This window comes from Strix aluco, chromosome Z (assembly GCF_031877795.1).
Source record: "Strix aluco isolate bStrAlu1 chromosome Z, bStrAlu1.hap1, whole genome shotgun sequence".
In the NCBI taxonomy this organism is placed as follows: domain Eukaryota; kingdom Metazoa; phylum Chordata; class Aves; order Strigiformes; family Strigidae; genus Strix; species Strix aluco.
Genome location: NC_133971.1, coordinates 20,298,745 through 20,314,502, shown reverse-complemented (window position 1 = coordinate 20,314,502; position 15,758 = coordinate 20,298,745). Strand labels below are relative to the sequence as shown.

Sequence of the window (15,758 nt, the reverse complement as noted above, 5' to 3'; positions counted from 1 at the left end):
TATGCTGCAGTCAGTGGGAGCTCTGATACTTCCTTCAACAGAGCTAAAATTTTACTTTTACACTCTGAGCACCCTCCTTTGACAAGACAGTAAGAACTCCTTATTAAACTACAGTTCATCTTCACAAATCTCTTTGTTCAGTTTAATTCGCTCCTAAATCTACATTCTGGCTTTTAAAAGCACAGGCACAATTGAGTAGAGAGTGAGAGAGTTAAAATATGATTTACTGCTCACTCCTACACTCTGGGAACATCTGCACAATTCCCATACAAAAACTAAATCTACTGAAGTCTGTTGAAAAAATACCAGTCAAGTCATGTGAGTGATAGGGAACAGGAAAACATGCACACAGAAAAGTATGGTCTCAGACCTCCTGTCAGGGCCTTACTCTTCTCCTTTGTGAGCAGATCAACCAGAGGGCAGGTCTTTCTGTACAAGGCAATATAGTGGCCTATCTGCTAGAAACCAGCAGTTTATCTCCTAGAACTTCAGCCACCCTGCTCTACATGCAGAGGCCAAACTCAGTTTTATTCTTGGTCTAAATCTTAGCTTTAGGAAACCATGTATGTGTTCTGCTTTAAGAAAAAAGTCTAAATCGTATGTTTCATCTCAGTGACATTTCAATTAAAGCCATTCACTTTCTTGTCCAGGGAAAGCATGCAAAGAAACAGAGATACAAATGCAGAATCATGTTATGTGCACTATGCTGGCAGAGACAAATAACTAACACTCCATGGACAAAACAGGAATTACTGCAAGCATAGATGCTGAAAACAAGATGTAAAAAGGTCAGCTGACATCTATTCAGATCCATCAGCCTTAGTCTGACTTCTCCCACCAAAGCTCAAGTTAATGTGGGGAGGGCGGACAGGGGAGAGGCAGGTTGCTGACACAGTGCCTCAGCAACAGTCCTAAGAATCTCAGGATTTCAGAGATGTTTTTCAAAGCAAAGATGTGCAAGGAGGTTATGACATCAACTGGTGTGCTGCACCCTTTCTAACAAACACGTAATTCTCAACATGGGCATGGTGATTTTCAGTTACAAAAAATTACCCTTAACTCCATGATGCTGAGAGACAAAATTTGTCTAAAATCATGTGTGAGTCAGTAACTGAGGTCAAGCCTGACCTATGCAGCCCCTCAAATTGACTGCCAATAACTCAAAACTGAGTGGTATTGCTGTGGGCACTAAACACTCCAGTAGGAGGACAGTGAAGTCAGTATTAATAAAGGGGAAATAGGATTTATTTGTCTTTATAAAGCAGGGCTGATCAAGACAAGGCAAAATGCATAGTTCTCTACAAATGGAGAAATATGGAAAAAAACCACAACCATTTAATTGCTAATCTTTCAGTTATTTATATCACAAATCTAAAACTTCGTCCTGAAATGGAAGCCCAGCAGCTGTAGGACTCAATCCATTGACTTTAAACAACAGCTTTGCATGGTTATCAGAAAAGCTAAAGTGTATGAAACCACAGAAGAAATCTTTGCTTCCTATGGTTTGAATCAAAGTGCTCAATACGCAACTTGGCAAGTCATACTGTGCTTCAACAGCATGCAGTTACAAGGCATAGCCTTTGCAGTTGGTGTTGGGGTCATAAGTGTCTACTTGTGTGATCTGTGCTTTCAAAATTCAGAAAAATAAATCATCCACTGTGTTTTTCTATATTGGTCTTAACTTGCAGGACTAAACTGACTTGATGGCTGAAGAGATTTTTCTCCAGGTAACTATTCTGATCAGCACCCTGCAACTTTATCATGTTCAACGTTACCATTTGGCCAAAATGACCTACTATTACGCACAGGGGCGGAAACAGAGAATCTGCTAAATATATGCACCCCCCTATAAACCAGGCTAGAAACAGAATACCTAGGGTGAGGTAATCATCCACACTCCAGAGTTCTAGATGAGCAGTCTTGCAGGACTCACTTGGAGGAAAAAAACCAGTGTTTTCTTTGCCATTTGTGATACCTGAAATATAATGAAAGCAAGGAAATTAAGTCAGAGACATCAAACACTTGATACTGGAAAGAACACTGAGGATAGTAACTACCTCCTCCAAGGACAGCCAGCCTCCTCTCCGATTCATGACACAACCATTGCTGTAACCAGGATTGTTCCCCTGAGATGTGTATAGGACAGAAAAAAATGTGCTGTCCTTCAATGCAGTTTAGCAGATAGTAAGTGGCCAGGACCATATTTACTAGATAGCTCTGCACAGACCATAATACACCAGCACTAGAGGAGCAATGCGCTAGCAGTACACTGTGGGGAACAACTGTGGAATTGCCTTCCTCCCCCTACACACCAAAGAATAGCTTTCCAGTTTATGATTCTACTTTAACTTTCTAGTGAACTAAACTACTTTCAAAGCCTTTTCCACATACTGCTTAACCCATACTGTGCTTCAGAAGGCATTTAACACAGCAAACAAAACTTACCTCACAAACTGATCTGGAAGGAAGGTTTGCGTGGTTTTTAATTAGTCCCTGTGGTAAGCACTTTATAGGCAAAAGTACAGTATTTGATTACTCTTTACAGTTTGTGGTCAAAGCAACTCTCATCCAGCACTAGCTCTGAAATCAGGTTTTTGTGTTCCCCTAAACCATTCTGCACTATGTAGTACTCTGCTTCTAATCATGCACAAAAACATTTACTGTGACAGAGCTATAGGACCAAGCTCTTAACAGGTCTAAAAAGAGGAAAACTCCCTTCACTGCAAGCTAAGAATCTGGCTTTTCAAACCAAGTTGCCCACAACTGTGACCAGTAAATACCCAATACTACAGAAATAAGGGAACAAAAATCATTATTCATAGAGCATGCAAAAATGACCAGCAGAGAGGGTTAAGATTGGTTCTTTCCTGACCATTATAGCAAGCAGTTTACTCTGAAGCAAAAATTGAGTACCTCTTGTGGTCTGTGCAGACATAGCTGCCAGTAAATGGGGAAAGCACAGCTGACAGTCTCTGGAAGGTGCCATTTTGAAGGACTCTGCTTTGAACTAGAGTGGTTCCCCACAGCCTGGCACTGCTCAGTTTAGCTCTAACTAAAAGCCAATTGCTGATTTTAATCAAAAATTGACTGTAAAGCTGGCACAGTTTGAAGTTGGAAGTCATCAAGTTGGCTAAGCTTCCTCCTACAGAACTAGTTCATGCATCATGTTTCCCACACCATGATTTCAGTAACTCCCCAACAATTTCTGACCAAGAAAAAAGGAAACCTGATAGCTTCCTGTTTCTACTTGTACACTTGTATGTAGCACATGCTGTGACTCGAAAGGTCTCCATCTGTCTCAGGCCCTGACCAGAGCAACACCACTACAAACTTTTATTTGCTAGTACAACTACAATGTCAGTAGGGAGGTTCTGTGGTGATGTTTCTTAATGAATCCTTGAAGCTTTAAGGCCACTTTCAATCATACATCATTCCATGGCCTCCCATCTCCTAAAGCAGAGCCGGACAGAAGAGCTTTAGAGGGAACTGCTAAAAGGCAGGACCTAAGTCCTGGCACTTTTTGCTAAGAGAGTGTAGATGCTGCGGAACTTATGTTGCAGGAGAGTCTATCTTATCAAAGACACATCCAAACCAACTGGTGGTTACAGCAGTAGAGGAATTCACAGCACCTCCAGTATATCATTAAATATATGCGTATAACCCATACACCAGTAAGATTCTTATTCACTCAAAATTAGATTTCATAAAACTCACACACTCGCATAACCCTTAAGACATCAGAAGCAGAGTAATTCTAGCAAAAAACAAACAACCCAGAAGACCACTGAAGAGAGAAAATGGGCTTTGTGAGATCAAAAGCAGGAAAGCCTCCAAAATGTGTGAAGTCATTGGGGTAAACAAACCTGCACCATCTGGACTAGCTACACTCAGATTCTGAGTCTTCTATCTTAGTCTTTTAACAGCTCACTCCCAGTGTGAAAATCTGAATATATGGCACTTCATTATCCACTAATATTCTGCTGCTGGAAAACTGACTTAAAAGTATTCCCAGGCAGGCTGCAAGATACAATTTTTGCAGATAATTTGGAGAACCTTACATAAATGATAATTTGTACATTCAACTTAATTGTATATAACTGAAGAAAAATAACACCAAAAGAATATCCTCCCAAAACATCATTTATTGCTTGGTCTTAGCAGGTTATTAGCACCTGAGGTTTCTACCCTACCCCAGCCCTCCCCTCACTTTTGTACAGTCTTCCTTACAGGAGGCACTTGGATCAGTACCACACTTTTCACCCACTCATCCAGACTGTGGCCAAGATGCCATACCCTGGCTCACATCATAATGGAAGTGAGTATCTGTTACACTGTTGAATGTCTCCATGCCCAGGTTCTGTATCTCTTTCCCTCTGCTACTTTCTACCAGAAACACACATCCTGCAACACCCAGAAGATAATGGCGTCGAGATATTTTTCTCACTATATATTTAGCACTTCTGCTACCTGGCTTTATTGTATTTATTTTAACATTTTAATTTATCCATTAGAATTTTACAGAATCTTTAACAATACTGAGAATACTGATTATGTTCACAGAAATTTTGGCACTTGTAATCTATTCCTAAATTGGCATTAAGCCCAAACAGCCTTAGACCTACTGTCCTTTAGGATGCTTTCATCATTCCGATTGCTACATAAATAAATGGTTAGGAAATTGCATTGCTACCTTGCTATTCTTTATCCCATTTCAGTCAGATCTTTTGCCACCCATGCATTCCATGCATTATGGTTTTGATCCAGCTCCAAATTATTTGAGTAAACCCAGCTGTATCATACACAATATGTGCTACTAGAGAGGCAGATGCCATCATAATTTTTGAGCCAGCAATCACCACAGATCCCAAGAGTACTCCCAAATAATAATACATCTGCTCTCTGAAAAGCATGCCACCCAGGTGACTAAGATGACTGAATCCCTATCCTAACACAGCAGGGACAGAAGTCCAAGTTTTCTTTAGAAATATGCATGAGAACCCAGGATGGCAAGCCACACAACTGAGTTTATAAGCAAGCAGTTTTCTGAGGTCTTGCAGACTCACTGTCTTGCAGACCACTACTCTGGCTCCAGCAAGATTTGAAACTTAGACTATAGATATTTCTTTAGGAACCACTGATAATACCGGAGGAGTACCAAGGTGCAAATTACTGGAGGTGTATCTGAAGATCATTACAGCAAATTGGATGGTAGTTAATAGACAGCTTTTCCCATACTGTTTCACATGCTGAAAACACACATCTCAGACATGCTGTAAAATCAGAAAAAGATTCAGAAATGCCTTCCCTTATTGTTTCTTCTCTACAAGTCATTTCCATCCCTCCTAGTCATCTCTTTGTTCCAAAATATCCTCTTCATCTTCCTTATGCTTTTTCACTTTCTCCCCTTCTTCACTCTTCTACTTAGTGTTTCCCAGTCACGTTCAGGAACTGCAACTGGCTTCAGTTTAAGTGCCAGCTGAACGGCAATTTAGAAGGCTGACAGTAAGCACCAAAGCAAAGGCTGTTGGCTACATTCTGTTTTGTCTTTATTGATTTTTCTACCCCTAGGTTCAACTATGGAAAACAATCTTGCTTCTGAAATTGTGTAGGCCCCATGCACACTGTACTATTCAAAGTCCAGTGTAATTTAGTGAAGCAGGTTACATCTACAGAGATACACAGATGTAATATGTAGCTGTTCTGCCCTAGAGATAAAACGGGCCTCCTTCACATTCCATAGATTTCCTTCAAAGCTTGTACATTTGATGTAAACTCCAGTTTTTCAAGAGACAGAACCATGGAGGTAGAATATAATCCTTAATTTCTAATACACAGGTACCTACCAACACCCGTTAAGCCAAATGACATAATATGCTGCAAAACTCCACAGAACAGTTGAATATATGGTAGGCTGGACACATAAAACTTTTGCTTGTTGACAGAGGTCTTTGCATATACTGACTCATATTTCATCTGTGTGGCAGAGATACTGTATCCAGACTGTGAAACTGCATACTCCGTACTTGAACTGTGCCTTGCACAAAAGAGATTACAACATACGGCTGATAAAGGGTAAGGGGTAACTTTATATGCTCGCTTCTGATCTGTCACATCCCTTTGTCAATAGGACTGTTAGATTAATTGCATGGTTTATTCCAGTATCAGGCAGATGTTACAGAACAGGTTCACTGAAAAAATGCAGGAAACATTATGTGAAGCATTACGCTTCTTGTCTGCTTAAGACTTCATCATGTTTTGGTTTCTAAGACATTATCAGATGAATACAATTAGTCTAGGGTGCAGATGGTGCACTGCTGTACTACTGTTCACATGAGCATTAGAAGATGAGACTTCACTGGAACAGATTCCAAGAGTGCGGGCAGCAACCGAAACACGTAAATTGGTTCAGCTGCACTTCTGTTTGTGTGAAGGTATAATGAAGTGGACTGAGGAAAAGGGACATCTGTGGGGAATACAAGGAATCAATTTATTGTTTCAGGCCTGAAAACTAAAATAACCTCTACTGTTATCCTACTGTCTGCTTTGAGTTGAAACACTAGCATGCACACAGAAAGATCTTCAGGAATAAACTTTCAGTATAAAGACAAATTCTCATTTAAGCTATACTCACTCCAAGCAGAGAGTAAGAACAGAGGCATGCTTTGCTTCCCCAAGATGGACGTAAAAAGGAGCACAGAATAGCACAAAACTATCCTGTAAAGACTTAAATTTACCCCACAATCAGATTAACACCTTCTTAAAGTAAAGCAGCAATCTTTTTGTGAGTAAACATGTTCCCATTTAAGTTCAAATTTCAAAACCAGCTTCCATGTTAGTTTTGCAGACCGAGTATCAGTCCTTCTCTGCTATTGTACCCATACACAGTCACTTATGCTTACAGATCTGAAACAAATATCTTCTAGTAGTGCAGTACATTAGTTCCAGAGGAAAACTATAATGATGACCCTGTGGAAGATAAGTAGTAACAATCCGTTTTAACTATTTTTGTTAAAGGAAGAAGTCATCTCTGGAAGAACTAAACCTGTCAACCATGAGATGCAAAGGGATGTTAATGGACCTCCTAACTGCGAAGCTTTAAGAGCCATTTCTTCATGAGGATTTAACATTTCAGAAAATGCACTTGAAATTGCTCCTTTACATAATATTGTACTAAACCAGCCCACTAATGGTAATTCTGTCACCTTTCTGCCTAAACTGTAAAAGAGTAGTCTGGAGGGCCAGCAAAGATTTGGTCTTTCAACCTGAAAAATCATGGCAAAAATACACTTTTAGTGAATCTGATTTTTTTTGTGTGTTTCCCATAAAATGCTTTTGAAAATAAATACTGGAATTTAAGAGCCCTAGACATGTTTGAAAAATAGTTGTGACATCAGATGAAATATACTGGACCATTGTACATTCCTTACTTTAGTTTAACTAACAGAACGAGACTGACCTGTCTAAAGAGAAGCTTAGCTTTGATCACTAAAACCAGTACAGATTGTGCTGAATTTAATACTAACGCCTGATAGTGTTACTGCAGCAATATCAACACAGTGATCACGACATAATTACACCCCACAATTTACCAGTGACAGGGAAATATGAACAACACAATAATGTAATTAGCTTAGTTTACAATCAGCTTTATTTACTGCATTGCTGAGCGCAAGTCTGTAGTAAGAGCAACTAATGGCCCTGCCTTAGAAATGTAATAACTACAAATAATAACTCAGCCACTCTTCTGGACTGAATGTCAGATTATATAGCATAATAAACAATCACACTTATTAAATCAAATAAGTGCATGAACAGAGTACCTAACAAGCAACTCTAGCAACTCTTACCTATCAGTAGCTTATAGGGTAGGAAACCTGGAGAAGGGAGAGTAAGGCAACTGTGCCTCTGAACTGACATTGCTAAATTCTGAAAGGGCTTAGGACTAAACAAATTTTGACTGTACAGTTTAGAGGGACAAAACAATTCCAGCAAGGGAAACAATTTCATACAGAGCACAGCCTAATCACCTAAGTTACTGGTGGCTCTGGCACAGATAAATACAGTAGTCCAGCAAAAGCAAGCACAGCTGCCACTGATGTGACTGAGAACATGGCAAAAGTTAAAGCTTTCAGGTAAGCCATGTGGGTTACTGTCACAGCAAAGTACATAAACCCAGGAAATTTATTACTTCTGGGATGAGGTGTAGGGTAGTGGTAAGAAGCAGGGGGTTACAGTTAGAACCTTTGGGAAGGGAGTCATCTGTCAAATGTAGGTATTTCTGCTGTATATTTTGACACATTTGTTTCTTGACTCCCATTACAGTTAATGAAGAGAAACATATTTCCGTAACACAACTCATCTCATCCTAGACACGTAAAATACAATACATGCACCAAACTTAAAAATGCTCATCTCCCCTGATAATAAAGGCAGCCTAAGGTAATAAGCCCAAATGTGCAGTTCTTACAGTATAAGTTGGAAGCTGCAGATCCCATCCTTAACACCCCTTCATGCTCTCATCATTAGCATACCATTAGATTATGGGCAAGGTCCTCTGCCCATTTTACTTCTACTGTCTTAACGGAAGCACAGTAATGCCTATATGTGAAACAAGGTTTCATTAATACATCCAGGAAAAACATTGTGTGTTTCTCTGATACAAGACATTTTGAGAAATGAATTATTATTACGTAAAAATTGTAGTGGGTCTTCACGAAAAGGAGTAATAGTTCTCTGCTGAATTTTAATACAGGTAGTGTAAAGTGCCTCCCATGGCAAATGATACTGCTGCAACAGATTATGAGAACTAAGATTCTTGTACACACATGACTTAAAATCTACCAGACAATAAAAAAAAAAAAACCAAACCCTGACACTTTCTATCTAATCCCATTAGGGGCCTTACGGTGTTAGTGCAGCCACTGGTGTCCTCACACATACTGCACTGATACTTAAAAGTTAGCTCTTCCAGACTTCTCTTAAACACAAGGCAATTCCATTGACTCAATACATTCAGATATAAAATATAACAAAGAATTCAGAAATCTAAGCAGGTTAACCACTAACATGGCAGACAGAAAGCCCTCATGGCCTTCATTAAAGTAACTTACTTGCAAAGGTGTGTAACAGCTGAAACTCCACTGAGTGAGAATATGCTGGTGAGAACTCAGTAACAATTTTTAAGCAATACTGTTAGTAATCTATTGAACAATTCAGCCCTGCTGAAAAACACTGGAAACTAACATATCTTTCTTGCTCCTCCTTGGTAGTTCCCCAGAAACTATTCTTGATCTTACCCATCCAAAGCAAATGACTGCTAAATTCAAATGGTTTTACATGGCCTCCACCCATGTCCTTACAAATACAGTCTCCTTCCAGTCACGTTATTTTATTTTCATTGTATTGAATAGGTTGCCATGAGGCACCAGGCTCACATTAAAGGGCTGTAACCAGTTGAATAGACTCTCAAGGCTAAATCCTTTATCTAATAAATCATATGCACTCCCTATTAGCCTTCTACTACAGCATAAATTAACCCCTTACACCTGCCTTACTTTCTCTTAGAAGACCTCAAGCTATAACCATCTTTTAATCCTAACTAATTCCTAGACGAGAATAGCGTTATGCCAGAATTTGGAAAATAGAAGCTATACTAGTGATGACTGGCACAGCTCTCTCTCCAGGCCTTTATTTTTATGGTAAATTCTGTTTTATTACCATGTTAGTTTATAGTATTATGCAGAAGATAGTACCCGGAAAAGAGGATATCAGTTAATGAGATAATCAAAGCAGACTCTCATCCATCATGCTGTACAGATTTTGCAGCCTGTCTCAAAGGAAAGCATCCAGACTTGAGAATTTTGGAGACTGTCTGCAGCAAACCTACCTGTTTGAGTGGGAGGGCTGGGTTACACAGGCTTCTCTGAGCTCATGCTCCAAGTTTTACTGGTAAGAGCTGAACCATTAATAACATGATTTGCAATTTTGCCTAAAAAAGTGACCTGGCACTGGCACTTGGGTGACTGTATTTTGTAAAGCAGCACACAGCAGGACTCAGGACTGTCTAAAGCAAAAAGCAGAAGCAAAGTTCTGCTTCCCCCAAATCCCTCATAAAAGAGAGAGAAAAGCAGATATGCAGTCTGGAAGGAATGCAAAATTCCCAAGGATTCTGCAAGTAAAAATTTATTTTTGCTAATTCCTCTGCTCTCAGGACACTAAGGGAGTTAAATCATGTACCCCCCATGCTATGCACTACAGAGATCAGACATATTTTTTAGTACCTCATTCTATTCTTTCCCTCCATCACCAGGGGAAGGATGCTTCAGCAGAGGGCTTTTCAGCTTAAGCAATTTTGTTGAAAGAGAGGTATCTTAAAGGTAGTGTCAAATCAAGATTTTGTTCAGGGATTACAGTGGAATGCCGTTAGTATTCTACATGCTTTACATTACATTTTAGGACTCTTGTCCCCTACATTGTCCTACAGTGGAAGCACACTGCCCCTGCAATCTGCCACATTTGGTGACACTGCAGAAACCAGTAAATTGCTAGCACAATGCACTAGAAAAAGCTGGGAGGTAAGAAGCCTACACCTGCAGGCCTGTACGACCCAAGGAGAATTTTCCTTCTTTATAATTCTTTAAAGGCCATTAATGTAATCAAGTTGTGTTTGGTGTCTTTGTCAGTACAATAAACCAAAAAGAAGAGTATAAAAGCTACTTTATTATAATAGCAAAAGACCTGTTTTTCAAACGGCCTCTCTCTCTGCTGTAAGATATAACCACAGAATTCTTACCAAAATCAATCCCACTGTCTCTTGTACAAAATATTTGTCTCCTCAAGTCCTTTGAGAACAACAGATGAAAGCAAGAAACATGAGAGCAAGTCATTTGTCCAAGGTCAATTGTCCATCACGCCAACAGAAGACCAAGGAAGAAAATCACAGCTGCCTCATTTGGAGTTGCCATCTGTTCATAAAGCTAGACTCCAAACATGTTCTTGAAGCAGACTTTGGCACCTCTGTTTAACTCATGATGTTTCAGTGAGCAGGTTCAAGCTACGTCCCAATTTCCACTGGATAACAGAGTCATCTGCATCTAACAGATTCACACTGGAAATTAAATGTCTGGACTTTCAGATGGCAGAAAAATGGGTAGCACAGACTTGACATCATCTTATTCCTCCAGTTTTTTTCTCTGGCCTACTAGGAAATTGCACTGCTCTTAAAGTCTCAATGTCATTAAACTAGAATAGGCATGGTCATAATTATTAATCTAACATGTTCAACCTGCAAGCAAAGCAGAAAATAGTAGCCATTGGAGGGGTCAGCTCAAGTTACTGGAAAAAGTATGGACATGACTCATTAGATTTTTTGGGACAGATGTAAGAGTAGAGGATGAATTTGATTTACTTTATGAGTTCACCTTTGTCTCCTGCAGGTACTCTAGTCCTTCATCTAACTGCCTGATAGTCACTTCTTCACTGTGTTGTTTCTTAGCTCTGGAAACTGTATCACTTTCCAAAGAAAGAGCAGTATTTTAGACTGAAGTTTCATAAGGTGTTGCCTAAGATTACTGTCTGAAAACAGTAAATTCTGAGGAGGAGAAAGAAAAATGGTATCAAGGGCAAATGTAGTTGACGATAGAAAATGAAAAACCTCTTGAGGTTCCAAGGCCCAGCATCTTCTCACCCATTCCTGTGCCTCTTTCCAACATAGCACATCTGTTCATCAATCTGTGATTAACAGAGAAGTTACTCATTCAACTTGGGGCACCTAGAGTAAAGGCCTCTGTATGTTTGAACTTAATCAAGTGATTTCTGTACACCTCCCCACTTGTGTGTAGGTTTGGACTCTACCACAGTGAATAGTTCTCTGGAACCAAGTCCTTTGGATCAGGTGAACAAAAGGCATCTCCTCCAAGCTGAATTATCATTATCCCATTGAAGGAAGAAGTCAGGCCTCTATTTGCTAATAATAGTTCTGGTGCTGACAACCACAACAAAATAAAGGAAAAAATATTTTAATTCAGGAAATTACTTTGTTCAAGACCCCATTAGAAATATCATGCGCTATATTTATAAAGATATTAATTATAAGGGTATATATTAGTTATAGGACATTCTTTACAAGAAATTAAACTTCTTAGAAACAGCTTACAATTTATCTCCATTGCTCAAGATCCAAATGTCTATGTGAGTATCCCATCCCACTCTCTTTACAGAGATAGAAAGACTTAAATCCTTCAGCCCAAATTCTGTCCAGAAAAAAGAATGGCAGTGCTAAGCACTCAGTGAGTGGTCGGAGTTCCCATTCCTTCTTACCCCATGCTGGGAGAGAATAGGTGCATCATATAATTATTAGTTGCTTCATAAGCAACAGCAGTTGTCAACACCCTTCCTGTGGAGCATTTTAAATTAAGCTGCTGCATAAGCTACAGGAAAAAAACAGAAACAAACCACAAACCACTCACCAAGTTTACAAATGGACTCTCTTTGTGAATGAAATAACATCTCTACAAAGTAAACATGGCCCAGAACAAGGAGATGAGATGGGTAGAAAAAGCCATAAAACCAGAACAGCACTTTCCCTCCACTTCTCAAAATACTCTTTAATTTTTTAAAAATAGGAAATAATGCAAGGAAACCCTTACCCTTTTAGCACCACAGAAATTTGATGCAGGTTACCCGAAGTTACTTCTCTTCATCACCTTGCCAAGACACAAGCATTTGTAGACAGAAAATGCTCTGTTAGTAATCAGGATCATGCAAGTATGTTTTTTCCTTTGACATGAAATGTGGGGGGCCCAGCTGACAAGTTAAGGATTTTTTAACAGCAGTTCTCAAACTGGTCAGTCCAGCTACAGCTGTCCTGGTTGCCTGGGACCTAAATGCTGGCAAAAAATAAAGGCATCTTTCTGGCAGTCACAGCAGAGGAAGAAATAAAGGAGAAGAGAGATAACTACCAATATTGCTTTCTCCTCTCAGCTGTCTCAGATGACATATGTACTGGGCTGTCCTCTTGCCTATCATCACGAACATAATAGCACTGCCTAAAGTGGGAACTGTCTTTTAGAAAGTGGTCCTATTCAGTTTTGCTCCTAAGAGTTACTAAAGAAGACTCTGCACTGTGGGGAAATTCCAGACTCACACAAATGCTATCCTACTAAATGACCCACCTGCAGGGCAAATCAGAACCCTGCTCTGTTTACAGCTGGCCTAATCCAATCTGAAAAAGATCATACTCCATTCTGGTTATAAAAACACTTCAGCAGTCTTGAGAGTACTACATACAATACTAGCTTAAACAGAAACCTGTTCTGAGCTCAGAGAGGTATTAAAAGGACTAAAATTTCTATTTCATGAAACTAATCATATCCCATTTCACCTCTTCTTTTAATGTCCAAATTCTGAACAGAAAAATAGATGTCTACTAACCGCACAGTAGCAGACAAGACTTTCCTTTCAAATAGAGGCTTTCAGACCCAGAAGTAACTATTTCACTTAAAAAATGCAGGACAACCAGAATCATTTTTACATTTTAAGCAATAACATAACAAGTAGCGTAGTGTGGACTCCTCCTGCTCTTTATAGAATCCTAGGATGGTTTAGGTTGGAAGGGACCTTAAAGATAATCTAGTCCCAACCCCCCTGCCACGGGCAGGGACACCTTCCACTAGACCAGGTTGCTCAAAGCCCCGTCCAACCTGGCCTTGAACACAGCCAGGGAGGGGGCAGCCACAGCTTCTCTGAAGGTGTCTCACCACCTTCACAGTAAAGAATTTCTTTCTTATTATCTGAATCTACCCTCTTTCAGTTTAAAAACATTATCCCTCATCCTATCCCTACACTCCCTGATAAAGAGTCCCTCCCCATCTTTCCTGTAGCCCCCTTTAAGTACTGGAAGGCTGCTATAAGGTCTCCCTGGAGCCTTCTCTTCTCCAGGCTGAACAACCCCAACTCTCTCAGCCTGTCCTCACAGGGGAGGTGCTCCATCCCCCTGATCATCTTTGTGGCCTCCTCTGGAGTCACGCCAACAGGTCCATGTCCTTCTTATGTTGTGGGCCCCAGAGCTGGACACAGCACTGCAGGGAGGGTCTCATGAGAGCAGAGTAGAGGGGGAGAATCACCTCCCTCAACCTGCTGGACACACTGTTCTTGATGCAGGCCAGGATACATTTAGCTTTCTGGCCTGCAAGCGTGCATTAACAGGTCATGTTGAGCTTCTCATCAACCAACAGCCCCAAGCCCTTCTCCGCAGGGCTGCTCTCAATCCACTCTTCGCCCAGCCTGTATTTGTGCTTGGGATTGCCCTGGCCCATGTGCAGGACCTTGCACTTGGCCTTGTTGAACTTCCTGAGGTTTGCATGGGCCCACCTCTCAAGCCTGTCAAGGTCCCTCTGAATCGCATCTCTTCCCTCCAAGAAAAGCTCCTCTACCAGAAAACCTGTCTGTTTCTTTCTCAACTGTATCTGCTGAATGAAAGTAATTCTCTTCCCCCATCCTTAGACTATCATGGTACTGTATAAACAGTGACGCCACTGCTGCAAGAGTTTTTCTTACAGAACATTTCTAGTTTATTATTTTAATATAGCATCACAGGTGAACAAAACTGACATACCTGCCAAAACACTGGTACATTTCAGGGGTTCACCTTGTAACACCTTGTGGTGTGGGAACTGCAAGAGAAATTTCAGTTGCTTCACCCTTTCAGTATAGAGGTGTGCACAGCAGATAAATCCTGCCACATAAACAGCAGCCCAAGGGCATGCTCATAATAAAAAACTTTTAGCCCCTTCAGTATGCTGTTACAGGGTAGGTGTGTGTTTTATATCTGACAATAAAATACTGTTACTGGTTTGAATTCCTCTCTCTCCTCATTAGTGCTAAGATTCTGCTATAAATCTCTACAAAAGCAACAGTGGCATTTAGGAAAGAAGCTTTAGGAAAGTTTGCAGCTCTCAGGGTTTCCAGGTCAGGTTATTTTTCAGTCAGGAGGAGTACTGGATTAAAAGGGGACTCATTCACTGAGCCTAGTTTTATTTTTTCCAGGAAATCATCAACCTCTCCAGAAACTTGCTAACCTTACTGTTAGAAATAGGTGGGAGTTTAGGGCCCACAGCTGCTTTCTCCTTACAGCATTCAGCATGCAATCCCACTGCAATGCTGATACAAATCCATACAGCTAATCTGAATTATCGTTCACAGAAGGTGACTACTAGGCCTCTGGAGTGAGGATGTAGCTGCTTAGTCAGTGTCAATCACTGGAATTGGGATGAGTAAGTTTATAGCACTGCAGCCAGTTGTGGCAGTTTGCTATAGTACCCCTCTTTGCCTAATATGCAAGTGTCCAGACAGAAACCCAGCAACCTATACTCTTTATTCTATCCAGGGTTTTAAAGCTGTCATTCCTATAGGCTTTGAAGTAAGCTTTATGGTGAACTGGTTCACAGTTTTGGAGCATCAAAAGTTCCTGTGTTCGGACGCTGTCCAAAACACTGATGTGTCATGCTCTAGCCTGCTCAGTTGCCTGTCGTGTGTGCTAAGCAATTTCAAAATAAGCATCGGTGCCAAAAGCCTAGACCACTTACTAACTGCATGGTATTAAAAGGCACATGTGTCAATTCACTAATTCCAGAAGCGATCTCCCATACAGTCCAAACAATCTCTTACTGAGCAAGGACCAAGAAAATGCTTAGGAAACTCACCTAGCTCTTTCACAGACAGGACTTCCACAAAATCCTACGTAGCAAAACACACAGTAC

The 15,758-nt window shown here is 40.4% G+C and overlaps 1 protein-coding gene across 7 annotated transcripts in view; it reads right to left on the bottom strand.

Annotated features, from left to right (window-relative positions):
• MOB3B (MOB kinase activator 3B) overlaps positions 1 to 15,758 on the bottom strand; it is a 103,546-nt gene that overhangs the window by 73,944 nt on the left and 13,844 nt on the right. For all 7 annotated transcript variants that reach the window (XR_012621578.1, XR_012621579.1, XR_012621577.1 and 4 more), the window contains exon 2: positions 1,874 to 1,975. The gene's annotated coding sequence lies outside the window, so the exon portion shown is untranslated. The remainder of the gene's footprint in view (positions 1 to 1,873; positions 1,976 to 15,758) is intronic.